Source organism: Vicugna pacos, unplaced genomic scaffold (assembly GCF_048564905.1).
Source record: "Vicugna pacos unplaced genomic scaffold, VicPac4 scaffold_13, whole genome shotgun sequence".
NCBI classification, from domain to species: Eukaryota; Metazoa; Chordata; class Mammalia; order Artiodactyla; family Camelidae; genus Vicugna; species Vicugna pacos.
Window position 1 is genome coordinate 2010760 of NW_027328734.1, and position 22001 is coordinate 2032760.

Below are 22001 nucleotides of genomic sequence, written 5' to 3' on the forward strand. Positions count from 1 at the left end.
GACATGCTTACATACTCAGAGGGGCACTTAAAGCCTTTCCAAATCTAAGTCCACATCTCAACATAGTTTAGTCATTTCTTTATAGATCTGGCATCTGTCTACCTTGGAATATCTTTATGTTTCACTGTATCTGGAGATATATCCAGGCAAATGCTTGTCAACCATATTAACTCCAACCTCAAAACTGTTGCTCCAGCTCATCCTTGGACTTAGGATGTCCTCCATTTACCTACTTAGATTTTCCCAGTCTCAGCACAGAAACCACCTTCTCCAGATGTTTTCTGTCTATCCAACTTTCCTTGTCTAACTTGGATACCAGCACTGTAAGCACAACACATGCCACAAGATGCATTTTATTATTTAGTGAATGAAAAATACATGTTGACTTTAAGCAAAATCTACTTTCCTGAAACAAAACTCTCATGGTTTTCAAACTATTTCGTTATGGTCTTTACTCTTCACCACAAACTAGCTCTTTTCATAGTCCATGGACTAGTCACTCAAGATAGTAAGTGGAGGTAGGTACAGGAGACAAAGTATTATTTTCTTCTTAATTCATGCCTCCAGAGGCCTAAAGCATTCCATTCCCATTTGCTGGATTTTTTCCTGTCTCTTCATCACCCACCCACCCCAAAATAGCTGATTCTCTTCCCCATACCAATAACTATACTGCCTTCTAATTAATTTACTTCTTAGAATCAGAGCTTTGTCCAGAACAGACAGTGCCATTGCATATATTTAATACAGGTTTATAGACACCACACAACTTTTGCCACTCTAACCTTCACAAAGGAAGTATCTATGAGGTACTAGAACCTTGGTAGTGGTGGTCATATTCAGAAACTAAATTGCAATATTAAATGTGCGGACTAGAAGGAGGTGAGGGTGGTAGAATTTAAAATTTGTCAACTGCAAGAATATAAAATTTCTGCAGATATTAAAAAATATAAAATATTCATGGAAGACTATGAGTATTTCCCTTTTACTTAAAATAAAAGGTGAAGCATTTTCAGAATGTGAAATGCCCTGAAATGCTGGAAAATTTGTAGGCAATGTCAGGGTATCTAAGGCTTCTGGTCATAATCACGCATCCAGTGTCAGCTGATGAGACTGGAATGGTAAAATTGAGTCCTAAAAATGTGTCACCAATTGTGAATAAAGCCTTTGATAATCTGGAGTGTTGGCAAATGGGCCAGGGTAAGCTCACGCAACATTCCACCAATATGTCCTTTACCAAGAGAAGTAAAGAGACCACTTGCATTAGGAGATCTGTGTATGGACAGCAGTGGTTTTCCTACAACAGAAACATCAAGATTTTAAGTTTGTCAGCACAATTGTGATGGTGGCTATGTTGTTGTTTTCATTAGCAATCTGGGGTTCAGATGGGATGGTTCAGCAGCTTGTTTCCACCTCTCTTATTAGACAGTGGGTCTTACCATGATCATCTTAATAATGTTCTATACTGATAAGTCAAAAGCTACAGTGTACTTTCAAAATTAGAAATCCTAAAGAAGAATATTATTTGTTAGTCTACCTGTTGTTTTCTACCTGGGAAAAGCTAGACTATTGGCAAAGTACAAAATTTGGCTGGTTTTTGAAAACTATTCCCAGAGCTTTGCCCACTGAACTTTTCCCACTAAATAATACAAATCTGTCTACCACTGTGTGTGTGTGAAGATGGATTGTTAAGCAGTAACTAAGTTTGTCTTAGTTGAGCCATCAGTGAATTATTCCTCTGCATCTGGCAGAATCTCTGTGAATTAAGAATTTCACTGAGCCATCAGATTTTCTACCGATCAGGGAGAGGTAGATTATATTTCTCCCAGTGTACTAATTGTTACCTGTTCATTGAATCCTGAGCTAATGTTAGGGTAAATCCACTGAAACCTTTAAATGGACTGAGACATATACATTCTCCAGTCCCCAGAGCCCAGCACAGGACTGTGTCTCCTTTTTAATTTAAGCTTATGTCTAAGTGTTTTTTTCCTTTAATTCTCATTGTTGGCACAACTTAGTTTTGCTTTGAACACCCATTGACTAATTTATAGAGACTGAACCGCTGACTTATTCCTGTTTTCCTAGAAATTGCAGTAACCTTTCTTTCCTTGGACTACCTGGAATAGAGTGAATGCAGTCATCATTTTGAAAGCAGCCCTCAGTCCTAATAATGCAGAACCTTTACACTTCTTTGCCCAGCAATTGTGCAAGATTGTTTGTTGTGGATCTCAGGGATTTTCCTCACATCCCCAAATGCAACCATGATAAAATACCACATTGTTATCCAAAATCAAATTTTTGTCAGTATTGAATTCCCATTGCAAAACAGTTAAGAATTGTAGGAGTTCTGAGATTTTACCATGCTGAGATGTTTAGCAACCTTGCATGTTCCTTTCTTACTGATGATGTCATGTAGATGAGACAATCGTTCAGACACAGTGAACTTTATCACTCACCGCAATAGCAGCCAGGGTTAAATTTTGTATACATTCCCTAATCTCAGATTAATACATAGAGTGAACTATTGAAACCTACAAAAGCAGTGGGCTGTTAACGTGAAGAAAGTTTAAGGCATGATAAAAAATCTAATTATATTGGTATCTTTATGTATTATTTATTAGAATACTTGTTTATTAGTATCTTTACCTAGGATAAGTATATCATGACTCAACTTTACTTGCTGCAGAAACAATCATGAGAAATGACATGGGAAAAAATGAACATTGACTGTCCATTTTTCCTTCTGCTTCTATTGAGATATAATTGGCGAAGAACGTTGAGTAAGTTTAGGTGCACAGGAGAGTGGTTTGATTTACAAGTATCATGAAATAAATATCATAGAAACTTTAGGGAGAATTCATTATCTAATTTAGGTACAATATTAAAGAAATACAATTTGTATTTTGGTTGTGATGAAAAATCTTAGTGTCTACTCTCTTAACAACCTTCATATATAACATAAAGCAGTATTAACTGTAATTTCTATGTTACTACGGGGCATCCCTAGAACATGTTTATTTTACAGCTGGAAGCTTGTTGCATTTGAGTGCATGAATCAAATTCTCCTTTCCCAACCCCTGCCTCTGTTAACTACAAGTCTATTTTTTTTCTATAAGTATGTTTCTTTTTGAAGTGCACATTTATCTACAAACTGTATTAGTTTCTCTTACACAACATACTCTTTGCTATATTTAGTACATTTCAAACTGATCACCAGAATATATCTAGTTATGATATGTTGCTATTTAAAGATATTTCATAGTTATTTACTATTCCCCATACAGCACATTTCTTGTCCCTGACTCATTTAATTTGCAACTGGAAAATTTTCTCTCTTAATTTTTGTCAAATATTTCTTTTTCCTCAACCCGTTTCTCCCCTTCTGGTGAACGACCAGTTACTTTGTATATCTATATCTCCTTTTCTGCTGTGTAATTTTCATTTGATTTAAATTCCAAATACGAGTAAAATCATACAGCATTTGTCATTCTCTTTCTGACTTATTTCACTTAGCATATTACCCTCTTGGTCTACCCATTTGTTGCAAATAAAGAAGTTACTCTTTTTATAGCTGAGTAATAACCCATTGTATTTTTATCTGTTTGTGGGCATATATATGTATATATATATATTTATATAAATAAATATAGATAAATCTATGAAATATAAAAATAAAAAATAGATGGGTAGATATATATACTATGAGCACGCATTTTCTTTATCCATCATCTATTGATGAGCAAATAATTTGCTTCTATATCCTGTCTATTTTAAATAATGCAACAGTGAATATAGGTTTGAATTTATCTTTTCTAGTTAGTGTTTCTATTTTCTTGGAATAAGTATCCAGATATGGAAATGTTGGATTATATTTTAAATTTTTAGAGAAAACTGCATACAGTTTTCCAGTGTCAGCGTCAATTTACACTCAGTCCAGCAGTGCATCAGGTTTGATTTTCTTACATCCTCACCAACACTTATATTTGTTATCTTTTTGATTATAGTCATTCTGAAAGGACTGATATAAAATCTCATTGTGTTTTGGACTTGCATTTTTATGATGGTTAATGATGTTAACCGGTTTCATATGCCTGTTGGTTACCTTTCCCCCACTGTATATTCATTTTTTGTAATGGGCTAAGTGACCATAACTGTCTGATTACATTTTTAGGCATTCTATGTGTTCCATTATTCCCTTTGTTCTGTGCCCTACCATATTCTTTTTATTACTGTAGATTTGTATTATAGTTTTAAATCAGGGAAAGTGATACATCCACATTTTTCTTTGTAAATTATGTTTGTGTTATTGTTTGTTTTCTTTTCTTTTCTTTTTTTAGTGAATTCAAGTCTTTTGTGTTTACATGTAAATTTTAGAATTATTTATTTTTAAATTCTGAAAATACCCTTGGTATTTTGATAATCACTGATTTTAATTAGTGTATTTTCTTGGCTAGTACTCTCATTTAAACAATATTTTGTTCCTCATCAATGAACACAGTATGTCTTTTCATCTGTTTGCATTTACTTCAGTTAATTTTATAAATATTTAATAGTTTTCTGTGTACACCTCTTTTACCTCCTTGGTTGGATACATTTTCAGGTTTTCTTTTTTTTGTAATGCAACTGTAATGAGACAGTTCCCTTACTTTGTCTATCTGTTAGCTTGTTGTTAGTGTGCAGAGATGCAAGCTTTCTGTATGTTAATTTTACATTCTGAAATTTAATCAAATGCATTGATAAACACTAGTAGTTTTGAGGTGCCATCTATGGATTTCTGTTTAAAGTATGTCATCTGCACACAGATATATTTACTCATATTCTTCATTTTCTATATTATATTTACATTAATTTTGGATAACTATGGCTAGAATTTCCAATATTATTCTGAATAAAAGTGGTAAGAGTGAGCATTCTTGCCTTCTCCCTGCTCTTAAAGGAGATGCTTTCAGCTTTTAATCACTGAGTGTCATGTTAGCTGAGATCTTGTCATGTATTACCTTATCTGTGTTGAGGTATGTTTCCTCATGCCCAATTTGAGGAGAAACTTAGTCACAAATAGATACGGAATTTGTCAAAACATTTTATGTCTCTATTGATTTGACCATAAAATTCTTATTCTTCAATTTGTTAGTGTGGTGTATCATATTAATTAATTTGTGGGTAATGAATCACTTTTGCATCCCTGGAATAAAATGGACTTAATCATAATGTATAATCCTTTAAATGTATTTTTTGCTTTGCTAACAATTTAGTGATGATTTTTAAATCTACGCTTATCAGTAGTATTTAACCTGTTATTTTTTGAGGTATTTGTTCCAGTTTTAGTAGTAGTGTGATACAGAAAGTTGGGGTAGGAAGCCTTCCTTCCTCTGTATATTTTTGGAATTATCTGAGAAGTATAGGTGATAGCTCTTCTCTAAATGTTTGGCAGAATTTACCTGTGAATCTGTCTATGCCTGGAATTTTGTTTCTTGGGAGATTTTGTTTAATTACGTATTCAATTTCATTAGTGGTAATCTTTTCATATTTTCTATTTCTCATTCTATCCTGGAGATTATGTGTTTCTCAGAAACTGTATATTCCTTCTAGGGTTTCCATTTTATTTACATAAAATTAGTTGTATTTTCTTATGATACTCTGTATTTCTTTGATATATGCTGTAACTTCTCATTTATTTCTGAGCTTATTAATCTGACCTCTTTTATTACTCATGAGTCTGGTTAAATTTTATCCGTTTTATTTATCTTTGAAAAGACATTATTATTTTGATTGAATGTTTGTATTTTTAATCTTTATTTTATTTATGAATGTTCTGATCTTTCAGCTGTCTTTCCTTCTACTAACAAGTTTGTTTCATATTTTGCTACATCTTCTGTTTGTATGATTATGTTATAAGAGAGAGATGTTTCTTATTTGTATAAGTGGGATTATTTTGCTGTAAGCATCCCTATTAATACTGCTTTTGCTATACCCCATGGACTTTTCTTGTCATTTTTCTTTATATATATTTCCTTTGATTTATACAGCAATCCATTGGTTGTTTAATATTGTATGATTTATCATCGACATTTTAGAGTTTCTCTTAGGTTTTTTCTTTTAGTAAATTTCTATTCTCACAGAATCCATATGTTTCTTCACAAAACAAGGAGAGAAATAATAAAATTTATACAAAAACTGGAAAGAACCATTTTTCTAAAATTATCTTTGAAAAATGAACATAGTTGTGGGTATTATCCTCCCTAACTTTAGAACATACTACAAAGATACAGTAATCAAAACATCAAAATATATCACTAAAATAGACACATAGATTAATGGAACAAAATAAAAAGTCCAAAAATATACCCACACACATAAGCTCAATTAGTATACAATGAATGAGGCAACAGCATACAATGGAAAAAAGGCAATCTCTTCAAAGAGTAGTTCTGGGAAAACAGAACAGTACATGTAATAGAAAGATGTATGAGCACTTCCTTCCATAGAATACACAGTAAGATAAAAATGGATTAATATCCTAAATGCAAAACCTGAAAATATACAATTTCTGACCATGAACAGGAGCACAACGGCCTTTGAGAAAAATCATAGCAAAATTTATTTTTGATCTAATTTGTAAGTTAAAAAAAGGAAAAATAACAATAACAGTTTTTACTATTACTGGGAAAAAATAGATGTAGTATGTGATACAGGGATTCCACTTCTTGTATAAGTGTGAAGTGCAAAACCATTTGCAAAGCAAAGGAAACCTTCAGCAAGATTTATGACAACACACAGAATAGAAGGAAGAGTTTCACACAAGGAAACCAAAATTTTGTTAATATCCATAATATATATATGTAGCATATTATACCAAATATTTAAAAATCAAAGACCCCAAATTAAAAACAGTTTAAGGATCTTCATGGAAACTTTTCAAAAACAGACATGTGGATGATTTTCATGCACATAAAAAGAAACATAACATTACTATTCATTAGGAAATCATAAATCAAAACCAGAATGAAATATAATCTCACAGCAACCAAAATGGATATGAAAAATATTCTTCAAATGACAAACATTAATAAGAATGTTGATTAAAGGGAACCCAGGTACACATATGGTGGAAATATAAATTGATGCATCCACTATTATAAAAGTGTGGACACTGTTAAGAAAACTAGAAATAGAAGCATCATATTTTTCAGTAATTCCAGTTTTTGATATAAATCTGAAAAAAATGAAAGCATTAAATTTAAAGGATATATTACCCCCAATGTTCATATCATCATCATTTATAGTAGCCAAGGTAAGAAGCACAACTCAATTGCCCATCAACAGATGATTGGCTGAAGTAGATGTGAGATATAGATAACATAATAAATAATTAGTAATTGTCATATCAAAAAATAAAATTCTGCTATTTGGAAAAATGTGACTGGACCCAGAGATTGTTGACATAGGAAAATAGGTCATACAGAGAAAAACATTCTACATTACCACTTACATGAAGAAACTAAATCTATAAGAGAAATAATAATTAAAAAAAATAGAAACAGAATCATATATATATGTGTACTGTACCAAGTAGTGGTTTCCATTGGGGACAGGGAAGATGAATGGGGAAGACAGAAATATGCAAGCTACTAGTTATAAATTAGAGAAGCATCAGGGCTATATTTACATCACAGAGAAATATTTTAATAATTTAAATGATTTTAAAGAGATTATATGCATACATTATAGTAAAATGTGCATGCATGAGGGAAAAACATTGAAGAAAAGAACCCAGGAAAACAAAATATTTTGTAGTACTCTGATATTAAGGGAGGTTATTTGTTCACTTTCTTTACTGTTCTTATAATTTCCTTATTAGAATTTAAGCTTTTAAATGAAACAGTATAGACTTTGAAAATAATGACATAAGTTTAAAATATTTCTGTCTCTCCCCTTAAATCTACAGTCAGTGAAACGTTCACAATTCAACAAAAATAACTACAACACAAAACAATACTCCAGAGCACACGTGTGCAGCTGAAGTTTGATGGGCTAAAACACATAAAGGTGGCTGAACTGAGGGAAGAGCAGAGTTGGTGCCTGCGACCAAGGCCCACTGACTGGGGTATCTGAGCCCACAGGTTAAGAGTACCCAGTAGAAACAGGGTCACAGTGGTTCACACAGCTTCAGCCACCAAGTGCACCATTATTCATGGTCACAGGTAACTAGGAGGGAGCCACAATGCAGACAGAATTTCCATCCTTTAGATACTTAGACATTCGTGACACTCTCCCTACTTCCTATTCACAGTGGTGGAGACAAGTTTCCTTGCAACATTGGACATGGCATAGGCACTTGCCTGATTTCAAATTCCCACATGTCTTTACAACTTTCCTCAATGTGTGGACTGAGTCTCAAGGGATATCAGATAAAAGGAAGGGTTCACCATCCCAGTGACAACAATGGCATTAACTACCAGAGTTGTCTAAGAAGTGACAATGTAAGAAATCTTTTATCCAGACAGTAGAAACTGGAAAGTGCAATTTTGAAATATTGTCAGAGGTAGCTCAGGTAATTAAAACCAAAATTGTGCAATATTGCAAAATACCAGGAAACAAAATCAAGGACTCCAAATCCCATTCTGTTTTTTAGTATCATCAGAACAATAATTTACCAAGATCATGACCAATCTCAGTAACATTATAAGGCAAGCACACACACAGATACACAGAAACAGACACTGACACAGACACAGACACACACGTGCATGCACAAGCATACACACATGCACAAACACACACACACAAAATATCAACCCTGCAGCAAACAAACTTAAAGTCATGGAATATTGCCGTATAACTAATATAGAATCCAAAGAGATGTCATACAGAAACTCAATACAAAAAACAAAACTCAGAAAGCAGTTTAGTGAGCTCAGAAATAAAATAAATTGTGATAAGGAATATATTACCTAAGAGACTGAATCTATAAAATAACCTAACATTATTGGAGGACCAGATGAACGAAGTAAATGAGATGAAGAATACAACAGAAAGCACTGGAAGAAGACTGTCTTTGTGGGGGAGAGATAAGCAAACTCACCAATACAAAACTAGAAATAATAGGAGAGGGCAAAGATACAAGATATTAAAAAGTGAGGAAATTCTACAATAGCTATCAGACTTCTTCAGGGAGTGCACATTAGAGTGAAATCCTGCAGGGAGAAGTAACTTAGAAGGCAGCTGATGGTTTATTTAAAATATTAATGGTTGATAACTACCCGAACCTTGGTAAGAAACTGATATACAAGTCCGTGAGCCAACAAAACACCAATAACATTAAGACAAAAATACCTCCTTCAAGATACGTTATATGCAAATTGGCAAGACAATGATGCAGTAAAATTTTAAAGGTAGCCAAAAAAATTGTGATAATCTACAAAGGAACCCCCATTACGCTATCAGCAGATTTCTGAGCAGAAAACTTATGCCAAGGGTAATTAAAATGTCATTTTGAAACTACTGAAGTAAGAAATCTCTCACCCAAGAATACTCGAACTTGCACAGTTATTACTTATATATAAAGTGAAAATAAAGACTTTACCAGACAAACAAACCTGAACAAGATAAAAAAAACAAAACCAAGACACCTTAAAAGAGGTGCAGAAAAGAGCTATTCTAAGAAAAATAAAATGGCAAATATATGCAAAACATTGAACTAAAGCAGAGACCACGAGAAATTTGCATCAGTTTCTTTGGGTATGTTTTGAAATGTTACTATTCTATATGTATTAAAGAGAGTAAAATAGGAAATCAGATGCAATAAATATAGATACATCAATCTGGTAACATGTTCACAAGATTAAAATAAATAATTTGAGATAGTAATCATAAAAGTTAAAGAATAAAAATAAAACAATTTTAAAGGAAAATGCTATCAGCAGAAAAGGGACTAAATTATACATAAGGTGTTTCATTTTTAATTGAAGTACAATAGATGTAATATATTGAATAGTTTCAGATGTACAGCATAGTGATTCCAACCACTTTGTAGATTATATTGCATTGTAAATTATTACAATAATTGTAACATAAAATTATTTAAAGTTATTGTGTAAAATTCCCTGATCTATACAGATTATCCTTGTTGCTTACCTCCTTTATGTATACTACTTTGCATCTGTTAATGTCCTACCATTAAATTGACTTTCCCTTCCACTTTGGTAAGTATGAATTTTTTCCCATATCTTTCAGTCTGCTTCAGTCTTCTCTATCTAATCTCTCTATCTCTCTACCATGTCCCTATCAAACTATCTATCTATCTATCTTGTATGTATGTATCTATCCTTCTATGTATCTATTTATCTGTCATCTATGAATAGATAGCTATAGATAGATGTACACAGAGATTTGTTATACTTTAGATTCCACATATAAATTATATTCTTTTGTCTTCGTCTAAGTTAATTCACTAAGCATAATATATACTAGGACCATTCATGATGCTGAAATAGCAATGTGTTATACTTTTTCATGGCTGAGTAATATTCCATTGCATATTTATAGATACTTCATATCATCTTAAGTCCATAGTGTACTGTGGACCCTTGGATTGCTTCCCTGTGTTCCATATTATAAACAGTGCTGTTGTGAACATTGGTTCTTCTCAATTTATGGTTTTTTTCCCCAGATTTTTCCTAGGAGAGGCATTACTCTTTCATATGGTAGTTCTCTTCTGGTTTTAAATAAATCTGAATACACTTTTCCATAGAAGTTGTAACAATTTACATTCCTACCAAGAGTATACAAGAGATTTCTTACCTCCACATCGTCTCAAACACTTTCTATTTGTAGACATTTTGATAATAGCCACTGACCAGTGTGAAGTGATACTTCATTGTGGTTTTGAAATGAAATTAACTAATAATTAGTAATGTTGAGCAATTTTATCACTTGCCAGTGACTCGTCTGTATGTTTTCTTTGGAAAAATATTAACTCAGATACTCTGCTCTTTTTTTGATTGTTTTTTTTTTCACATTGAGTTGTGTAACCTAAATCCATGTTACAACTATTAAACTTCATCTATTAACCCCTGGCCTCTTGCATTGTTTGCAAATATGTTCTCCAAATACACAGGCAGTGTTTTCATTTCATTCATACTTTCCTTACGTATGCAGAATTTTTCAAGTTTATTTAGGTCCCACTTGCTTATTTTTGCTTATATTTATTTTACCATAGGAAACTGATATTAGAAAATATTCCTATGATATATATCCAATAGATTACCACCTATATTCCCTTCTACCAGTTTTATAGTATCAGGTCTTACATTTAGGTTCTTAATACACTTGGGGTTTATTTTTGTATATGATGTCAGGGAATGCTCTCATTTCACTCTTTTACATGTAGAAGTCCAGCTTTCCTAACACCATCCACTGACGAGACTGTCTTTTCTCCATTGTGTACTCTTGTCTCTTTTATCATTGATTCATTGCTCATAGGTGTGTGGAATTATTTCTAGGCTCTCTATCTGTTTTTATTGATTATATCTCTGTGTCAGTGCCATGCTGTTTTTATTACTGTAGGGCTGTAATATAGCAAGGTATCCAGGAGATTTATACCTCTAGATTTGTTGATTTTTCTCAAGATCATTTTGACAATTTTAAATGGTGTCATGTAAAACTTAGAGTTATTTATTTTCTGGTTCTGTGGGAAATACTACAGCTTCATAATAGGAATTGCACTAAATCTGTAGGTTTCTTTGTGAAGTACGGCCATGTTAACAATATTAACTCCTTCAATCCAAGATCACAAGACATCTTTCCATTTCTTTAAATCATTTTTAATTTTTTTCAATGTATTTAATTTTCAATATTTAGATATTTGATTTATGTGGTTACATTTGTTCCAAGATATTTGGGGGGATGGGATTTTAAATAGTATTGCTTTCAACGTCCATTTTAAGGTATCTCATGATGAATGGGTAGAAATGCAAGAGGATAATTTACATTAATCGTGTACCCTGCTCCTTTACTGAGATTATTTATTGTTCATATTAGTCTGTCTGGAGCCCTTAGGACTCTATGTAGATTGCTATGTCATCAGTACTGGTGACAATTTTGCCTCTTTCTTTTCATTTTGCATTTCTTTTATTTCTTTTTATTCCCTTTTCCTTTCTTGTTTTACTATGGAACAGAAGGGCTGAGAGAAGGAATCCTTGTCTTGTTCCTGAATTTATCCAGAATCCTTTCAGCTTTTCCCCTAAGTATTATAAACTGTTATAAATGTCCTTTAGTATGTTGAGAGATGTTCTGATTTTACTCACTTTCGTGAGAGTTCTGATCATGAATATATGTTGAATTTTGTCTAATGCTTTCTCTGTGTCTATTGACACAGTCCTGTGAATTACATCCTTCCTTTATTAAATATGCATCATGCTGATTGCTATGTGTATGTTTTACCATACACATAGCATGGTATGTGTATGGTATGACTCTGGAAGGAATCCAACTGATCATTGTGTATAATCCTTTCTATGTATTGCTGGATTAATTTGTTGATGTTTTTTGAGTATTTTTGAATGTATATTCATCAAGGATATTGTGTTTACATTTTCATTTTTTTTTTTGGTAATGTCTTTGGCTGGTTTTTTTATCATGGTATTCATGGCTTCATAGAATAACTTTGGGAATTTTACTTTCTCCTACATTTTTTGAAATAGTTAAGAGGAAATAAGTTTTAGTGAAGTCATCCAGGCATTTTGTTCAAGGGATGTTTTTAAAATTGTAGATTTTATTTAACTTATACTGATTGCTCTTTTCAAGTTTTCAGTTTTCTCTTTATTCACTTTTGGCAGACTGTATATTTCAAGAAATATGTCCATTTCTTTAAGGTTGTCCAAATTGTTGTCATGTAACTGCTCAGAGTGCTTTCATAATCTTTGTTTGCATTTCTGTACTATCAGACATAATTTCTATTGTTTCATTTATTTTTCTGTTTGGGTCCACTCTTTATTTGTTGATAAGCCTTGCTAAATGCTTATTAATTTGTTAATATTTTTAAGAAAAAAAGCTGTTGATTTCATGATTTTTAATTTATTTTTTAATTTTTATTTTATTTATTTTCTACCGAATCATTAAAGATTTCTCATTCTACCGCCTTTGGGATTTGTTTGTTCTTATTTCTGGTTATTTTGGTTGGTAAGCTTGGTCCTTTGTGTGAGGTTTTTTTTTTTCCTTGAAGAAGGCCTGAATTGTTCTAAACTTCCCTCTTATGATTGCCTTTGCTGCATCCCATACATTTTATAAAGCTGTGTTTTCACTGTAATTTATTTCCAGGTATGATTTTATTACCACTTTGATTTCATCATTGACCTTGTTTTATTTAATTTTTTTAAAGGATATGGTTTAATCTCATGTATGTGCCTTTCCTGTTCTTCTTTCTATAGTTGATGCATAGTTTCATACTTTTGTGTATTGAAAAATTCTTGCTGTAAACTATATTTGTTTAAATTTCCTGAGGCTCTTTTCATGACATAGTCTGTGGTTAATTCCTTAGAAAACATCCTGTACACACTTGAGAAGATTATGTGTTCTCCTTTTCTGATGCAGTGTCCAATAGCTCATTTAGGTTCAAATGATCCAATATGTCATTAAGACCTCTGTTTCCTTACAGCTATTCTTTCTGGATGATATGTCCATCAGAATAGCGAGGTGTTAAACTCATAAACTATTATTTTTTATAATGAATTAATTATTTCATATCTACTAATATTTCTACTTATAATTAGGATCTACAGTATTGGGTCCATATATAATTTAATGAGTGTAATAGTCTATTTTTACATTGATCTCTTTTTCTTTATTTAATCTCATATTAATCTTTCATTGTGAACCTTATTTTAAAATGTATTTTGTATGATTTGAGCATTGCAAGGTGTACTTTCTTGTCATTTCCATCAAATATCTTTTACTTTTATTTCCTGGCTGTGTATATCTTCCACCATAAAGTGAGAATTTTTTGTGGGGGAGGACAAGATGGTGCAGGAGAAGGATGCTCGTAGCTCACCCTTTCCCTCAAATGCACCAAGTCTAATCCACAGACCCACTCAGCTATCCAGAGAATCTGCAGGTCTCTGATATAACATTGTCCCCTTCAAAAGATAAAGATGTAATAAATCTGGCAGGAGAAAAGGAAGAAAGAAAAAAGAAAATGCAAAACAGATTGGGACAAGCTCCACAGGGAGGGAGCAGCTAAGAAGGACAGGCACTCAATACTGTGTCTCCCTTCTCCAACTGAGAGTTTGGCAGGATGGTGGGGGAGCCTCCAAGTCTTGAATCTGTACAGAGTATAAGTTGACTGACAGAACTAAGTAAACAGGCACAGACACCCAGCCCAAGATGCAGCCCAGAAGCTGGGGGCAGGGCCATGCTGCATGAGCTGGGTGGAAGTTGGGGATGGCTGCACTGAGGCAGTCCTGGTGAATGCATGTGGCTGTGTGCCATTGCTGTGGGTGCACAGAGCAAGACAACCTGGGCCCTCCATGAAGCAACAGGGCAGATGTGCCCTGTAGGGGGAAGGGTACTTAGCCATCTCTGAAAATCCGCAAACGTTTCTAGATGAAGAGAGTTGGGGTTAAGACACAGCCACAATACCTTCTGGTGCTTTGCACCCAGGCAGCAGTGGGTGCAATATCTGCATCCACGTCTAAGGATTTAGAAGCCTTAAGGGACAGACGGAGACTTCTCTACATCCTGAGGCAGATAGGATTCTTCTAACCTGGTTCCTCAGAGAACTTGCATCACCAAGGCAAACAAGCAGCTGGGTTTTGGGCCAGATCAGGGACAGGGCTGTTCCTCAGTCTTCCCTGAGCCCACTTCCAGTGTGCAAATCCGAGGCAGATCGTACAGTGGCACACAGCATTGGAGCGACCAGCACCCTGATGGGGTGTGTGGCCCCCACATTTTGGGCTGGAATTCAGCCCCTGACCATGGTGCTAGGAGAGGGCATGATGCACACTCCTGCCTGATCAGTCTGCAACATCTGACTGCAGCATCGGACAGGGCAGTGACAAGCAGCCCACAGTAAAGAGAGTTGCTCCAGATGCAGTGTTGGGTGTAGGAGTGATCTGCTTGCAGACAGGCACTGGGAGCAGCAAAAATGATGGCTCCAATGGAAAGCCTCTGAAAACAGGAAGATGAGCTTCCATAGCAGGATGAATAAAGAAAGACTTCACTTTAAATGTACCCAGTCTCCAGGAGGACACAGACCACCCCCTGTTTTAATCTGTTATTACTTCTTCCATTTTCTATTACCCTCTTAATTTTTACTACTTATTCAATTATATATATACCCATTTTAATCCATTTGAGATTTTTAAAAAATATTTTATTATTATTATTTTTCAAAACTCTGCTTCAACTTCCTCTTCTATTATGCATTATACATTGTCTTCAAATTATTTATTTCCACTTCTTTAAAATTCTTTATCTCTCTCTCTCTTTTTTCTATTTTCTAAGTTGTATTACTACATTGGCATTAGGTAGATAAACTCCTTTAGGACCACATTAGATAACTGATACTCCATAAGCCACAGTGCCAGAGAGGTAGGAGAAAGATGAAAAAGCAGACAAACCATTCCCAAATAAAAGAACAAGAGAAATCCTCTGAAAGAACGATCAGTGAAATAGACATCAATAGCCTACTAAATCAAGATTTCAAAAAAGGGGTGATCAAATTACTGAAGAAAATAAAAGATAGTGGTCAGAGATATAAAATATGTCAAAAATGAAATGGAAGCTATAAAGAAGAGCCAAGTAGAATAGGTAAACCCATTTACTGAGATGAGTAATGATCTAAAGGTATCTCAAAGCTGACTAGATAATGCAGAGAAATGAATTAGTGACTAAGAAGACAGGACAATAGAAAGCACAGAATCAGAACAGCTACAAGAGAAACAATGAGAAACAAATGAAAAAAGCATAAGGGACCTATGAGAGAATAGAAAGCATGCCAAACTTGGCATGATAGAAGTCCCAGAGGGGAGGTAATATCAAAGGGGATTGCAAAAGTGTTTGAAGAAATCATGACTGAGAACTTCCCAAACTTAAAGAAGGAATCAGACATCCAAATACAGGAAGCTCAGAGTGTCCCAAACAGGAAGACCCCAAATACACTCACACCAAGACATATAATTAAGATGGCCAGAGTCAAAGATAAAGACATGATCCTAAAGGCAGCAAGAGAATAGCAAAGAGTGAGTTACAAGGGAATCACTATAAGACTCACAACTGATTTCACTACACAAATACTAAAGGCCAGAATGGAGTGGCAAGATTTATTCATAGTATTGAATAAAAAAAGTTATACCCTAGAATACTTTAACTAGCATGGTTATCATTTATGGTAGAAGGAGACAAAAAGGATTTCACCGACAAGAAAAAGCTACAACAGTGTTGCAACACTAGACCCATGCTTAAAGAAATACTGAAAGTTCTAGTCTAAAAAGAAAAGCAGCAGGATGCTACAGAAATATGAATCTCACAGCTGGAAATGTGATAACTCATTAATTATAAATAAAATAAACACTAAATTTTTAAACAAGATATACAAATAATTGAGTTTGAGAGGGAGGCAGGAAAATAGAGAATTTACTTTTTTGGTCTTTCTTTTACAAAGTTTTGCTCTATGTAGGATGGGTTTGAGATCTTGTTACTATCCGTTTAATAAAAGCAGTTATGGAAATGGTCTAAAAGACTTATATAAAAGGGTAACAACAAGACAAAAACTTATCAGAGTGTCACTTAAACTAAATAAACTTCATGATAATACAAAGGAAAATGACTAAACCATAATAGGATGATGAAAAGAACAAAGAGGAAATACCAAATCTACTGAAAAGATAAGGTCAAAATGGCAATAAAAACAAACATATCATCGATTATTGTAAATGTTAATGGACTAAATGCTCCAGTCAAATGTCATAGAGTGGCAGGCTTGATAATAAAGCAAGAACCGTGAATATGCTGCATACAAGAGACCCACTTCAGGGAGAAGGACACATATAGATTGAGAGTAAAAAGATGGGAAAGGGTATTCCATACGAATGGAAAAGCCAAAAAAGTAGGTGTTACAGTATTGATTTCAGACAAAATAGTCTTTAAACAAAGGCCATAAAGAAAGATAAAGTAGGACATTTATAATGGTTGAAGGAGTGATACAAAATGAGGATAGCACACTCATTAATACATATGCACCAAATTTAGGAGTACTTTAGTACATAAAATAACTACTAACAGATACAAAGCGGGATAGTGACGGGAATCTAATCATTGTTGTAGATTTCAACACTGCATTAACTTCACTGGAAAGATAATCGAGACAGAAAATAAATTAGGCAAAAGAGAAGTTAAATAATACAATAGAAATATTACACTTGGTGGATATTTTCAGAGCATTACACTCCCCACATAATAGTATATACATTCTTATCAAGTTCACATGGGATATTTTCCAGGATTCATAATATATTGGGCACAAAATAACCCTCAGGAATTTTAAGAAAATAGAAATTTCCTCAAGCGTCTTTACTGACCACAATGCCATGAAGCTAGAAATCAACAACAGAGAAACAAAGGAAAACAAATGAAAAACATGGAGATTAAACAATATGTTATTAAAAAATGAATGATTCAAAGAAGAAATCAAAGCTGAAATGAAAAATTACCTTGAGACAAAGAAAATGAAAGCAAAACCACACAAAATTTATGGGACGCAGCAAAAGCAGTGCTCAGAGGGGAGTTTATAGTGATACAGGCCTACCTCAAAAAAGAAGAATAATTAGAAATAAACAATTAATCCCAATAGCAGATTGAACTAGAAAAAGAAGAAGAAAAAACCCCAAATGGCAGCGGAAGGAAAAAAATCATAAATATTGCGTAGGAAATAAATAGACATTGAAAAAAACCATAAGAAAAAAATCATCCATTCCAAATTCTGGTTTTTTGAAACAGTAAGTAAAATCGACAAACCTCTGGCAAAACTCAATAAGAAGAAAAGAGAGAGAGCACAAATTAGCAAAATAAGAAAGGAGAATGGAGAAATTACAAAAAATAAAATAGAAATACAGAATATCATATGAGAATATATAAATAGTTTATGGAACCAAACTGAGTAACCTAGAGGAGGTGGACAAGTTTTTGGAAACATACAGTCCACCATGACTGAATCAAGAAGAAACTGATCCTTTGAACGAGCAGAGTACTAGAAATGAAATCAAAATAGCAATATAAAACGTCCCTACAAATAAAAGTCCAGGACCGAACGGCTTCACAGGGGAATTCTACCAAACATACAAAGAAGAACTCATACCAGGAATTCTCAAACTCCTCCAGAAGATTGAAAAGGAAGGAATACTCCCAAAGTCATTCTATGAAGCCACAATCACCCTGACACCACAACCAGGCAAAGAAAATACCAAAAAAAAAAAAAAATTATTGTCCAAAATCACTGATGAACACAGACGCCAAAATCCTCACCAAAATAGTAGCAAGCAGAATCCAACAACACAGAAAAAAGATTATACATCATGACCAAGTGGGGATCATGCCAGGGACACAGGGGTGGTTCAATATATGCAAATCAATCAGTGTAATACAGCACATCAACAAGAGAAAGGACCAAAACCACATGATCATCTCAATAGATGCAGGAAAAGCATTTGATAACATTCAACACCCACGTATGATAAAAACTCTCAGTAAAGTGGGCATTGAGGGAACATATCTCAGCATCATGAAAGCTATAGATAACAAACCTACAGCTAGCATAGTACTCAATGGTGAGAAAGTTAAAATCTTCCCACTAAAATCTGGAAAAGACAAGGAAGCACACTAGCACCACTCCAACTCAATATAAACTTGGAAGTACTAGCCTCAGCAATCAAACAAGAGAGAGAATTAAAAGGGATGCAATTTGGAAATGAAGAGGTAAAAGTCTCACTATATGCAGATAATATGTTACTATATATAGAAAACCCTTTAAGAACCAGAAAAAACTACTACAGCTGATCAAAGAATTCAGCAAGGTAGCAGGTTAGAAGATTAAGATTCAAATTCAGTGGTAATTCTTTATGCTAATGATTCAGATAATACTATCGAGCTACAGTCAACATGACAGCACTGTATTGTTATGAAAACAGACATATAGGCCAATGGAACAGAATAGAGAGCCCAGAAATGAATCCACAAAGCTTTGGTCAATTAATCTTTGACAAAGGAGGCAAGAAAATACAATGGAATAGAGACAGACACTTCAGCAAATGGTGTTAGGAAAACTGGAGAGCAGCATGTAAATCAATGAAGCTAGAACACTCCCAATGGAGCTAGAACACCACATACAAATATAAACTCAGACTGGATCAAAGACTTAAACATAAGACAAGATAAAATAAACCTCCTTGAGGAAAATATAGGCAAAACTATCTGAAATAAGTCTCAAAAATTTTCTCGTGGAAGAAATAAAAGCAAGAATAAAGAAATGATACCTAATGAAACTTACAAGCTTCTGCACATTAATGAAACATGAAGTAAAACAAAAAGACCACCTATGGAATTGGAAAAATAATTTGCATATGAAACAGACAAAGGCTTGAACTTCAGAGTATATAAGCAGTTCATCCAACTGAATAAGAAAAAATAAACAAGCCAATGCAAAAATGGGCAGAAAACCTAAACAAGCGATTCTCCAAGGAAGACATACAAATGATCAAAAGGCACATCAGAAAATGCTCAATATCACTGATTATCAGAGTAATGCAAATCAAAACAACAGTGAGATATCACCTCACACCAGTCAGAATGGCCTTCATTCCAAAATCCACAAACGACAAATGCTGGAGTGGCTGTGGAGAAAAGGGAACATTCCTTCACTGCTGGTGGCAATGCAGTTCGTTGCAGCCACTGTGGAACACAGGATGGAGACTCCTCAAAATCCTAGGAATAGAATACCATATGACCCAGGAATAACACTCCTGGCCTTAAATCCAGAAGGAAATCTATTTCAGGATGACACCTGCACCCCAATTTTCATAGCCAGCACTATTTACAATAGCCAAGACATGGAAACAGCCTAAATGTCCATTGACAGTTGACTGGATAAAGAAGAGGTGGTATATTTATACAGTGGAATACTAGTCAGCCATATAAACCGACAACATAATGCCGTTTTTAGCAACAAAGATGCTCCTGGAGAAAATCAGTCTAAGTAAATTAAGCCAGAAAGAGAAATAAAAATGCCATATGAGATGGCTCATCAGAGGAATCTAAAAAAAAACAAAATAAAAAAGCACAAATAAAAAATGAAATAGACTGCAGACATAGAATACAAAGTTTTGTTTGCCATGGAGTGGGGGGTGTGAAGACATAGGCTGGGAGGACAAAATTGTAGAAAAGATAAACAGTATTGCACTGTATAGCACAGGGAAAAGTACAAAAGTTCATACAGCAGCTTAAAGATGATAAAATGGGACAACAAATGTACATATGTTCATTTTAAATGAAAAATTGTACTCCATTCTGGAATTGGAGACAACTTCATAAAATGACTGTAAACAATAAAAAAAAGTTAAAAAATGAAAAAAACATTATCCTAAATATTACAGGGGTAAATATAAATTATAGAGAATAAAAAACTATGCAAAAGAGTAATAGAATGAAAGATTTTGTTTTATGTTTTCTTTTGAGATAAGCAAATTAATAAACCTCTAGACAGGTGCATCATGAAGAAAAGGTAGGTGATCCAAAGAAATAAATTAAGAAATAAAAGAAGAGAAATGACAATTGTTACCTCAGGTATACAAAAAAGGGATCATTCTGTCAAAAATTACATGCATAAAAACTGGACAACTTAGAAGAAATAGACAAATGTCTAGAAGCAGACAGAGATAAGAAGAAACAAATAATTTGAACAATCTGTGTGCTACAAGAAAGATAGAATCTGCATTTAAAAAATCGTTGAATAGAAGTGCAGATTTAAACAACTCCCATGGAGAACTGTACAAAAATACAAATCAAAACTTATACTCTTCAAACTATTCAAACTTAGTACAGATGTGGGAAACTCCCAAATTAATTCTATGAAGCTTTCATCACCCTGATATCAAAACCAACAAAAAAGTACGGGCAAAGGGAATTTCAAGCCATTATATTTGATAGAATTACATGCAAAAATTCTACAAAATATTATTAGCAAACTAATTCCAGCAATACCTAAAATGAATCATACACCATGATCTACTTGGATTCATTGCAGGGTCAGAAGAGAGGTTCAATATTCACAAATCATTCAGTTTGATACACCAAATTAACAAAAGAAAAAGAGAAAAAGAAATGGTCATCCCAATAAATCTATAAAAAGCATTTCATAAAAGTCGACATTTATTCATTAAGACAGCAAATACAGCAACAACAAGAACAGCAACATCAGCAACAATGACAGAAACCTCTTAGCAATGTAGGATTCAGGAAATATATCTCAACATATTTAAAGTCATTAATTACAGACCCACAGACAGCATAATATGCAAAAGTGAAAAACTGAAAGCCAAATTAAGGAATAAGACAAGGATGTCCACTCTTACCATTTCTATTAAACACAGTAAGGGAAGTTCTAGCAACAGCAATAACAAAAAGTTATTCAAGTTGGATAGAATGAAGTAAAACATTTATTATTTTAGATGACATGATAGTCTATATAGTGATCCCTAAAGATTCTCCAAACTAAAAGAACTAAAACTAATAAACTCATTTAGCAAAGCAGCATGATTCATGATAAATATACAAAAACTGTCATACTTATTACACTAACAATTAAATATTCCATACTTTTATAAGATCCATATGAAATCAGAACAAAAAATGAAAAAAACATAATAAAATGAAGATAAAGAAATTTGAAGCTGATGCAAAGAAATGGAAAGAAATCCCAAGGTCTTAGTTAAGAGGAATAAATATTGTTAACATATACA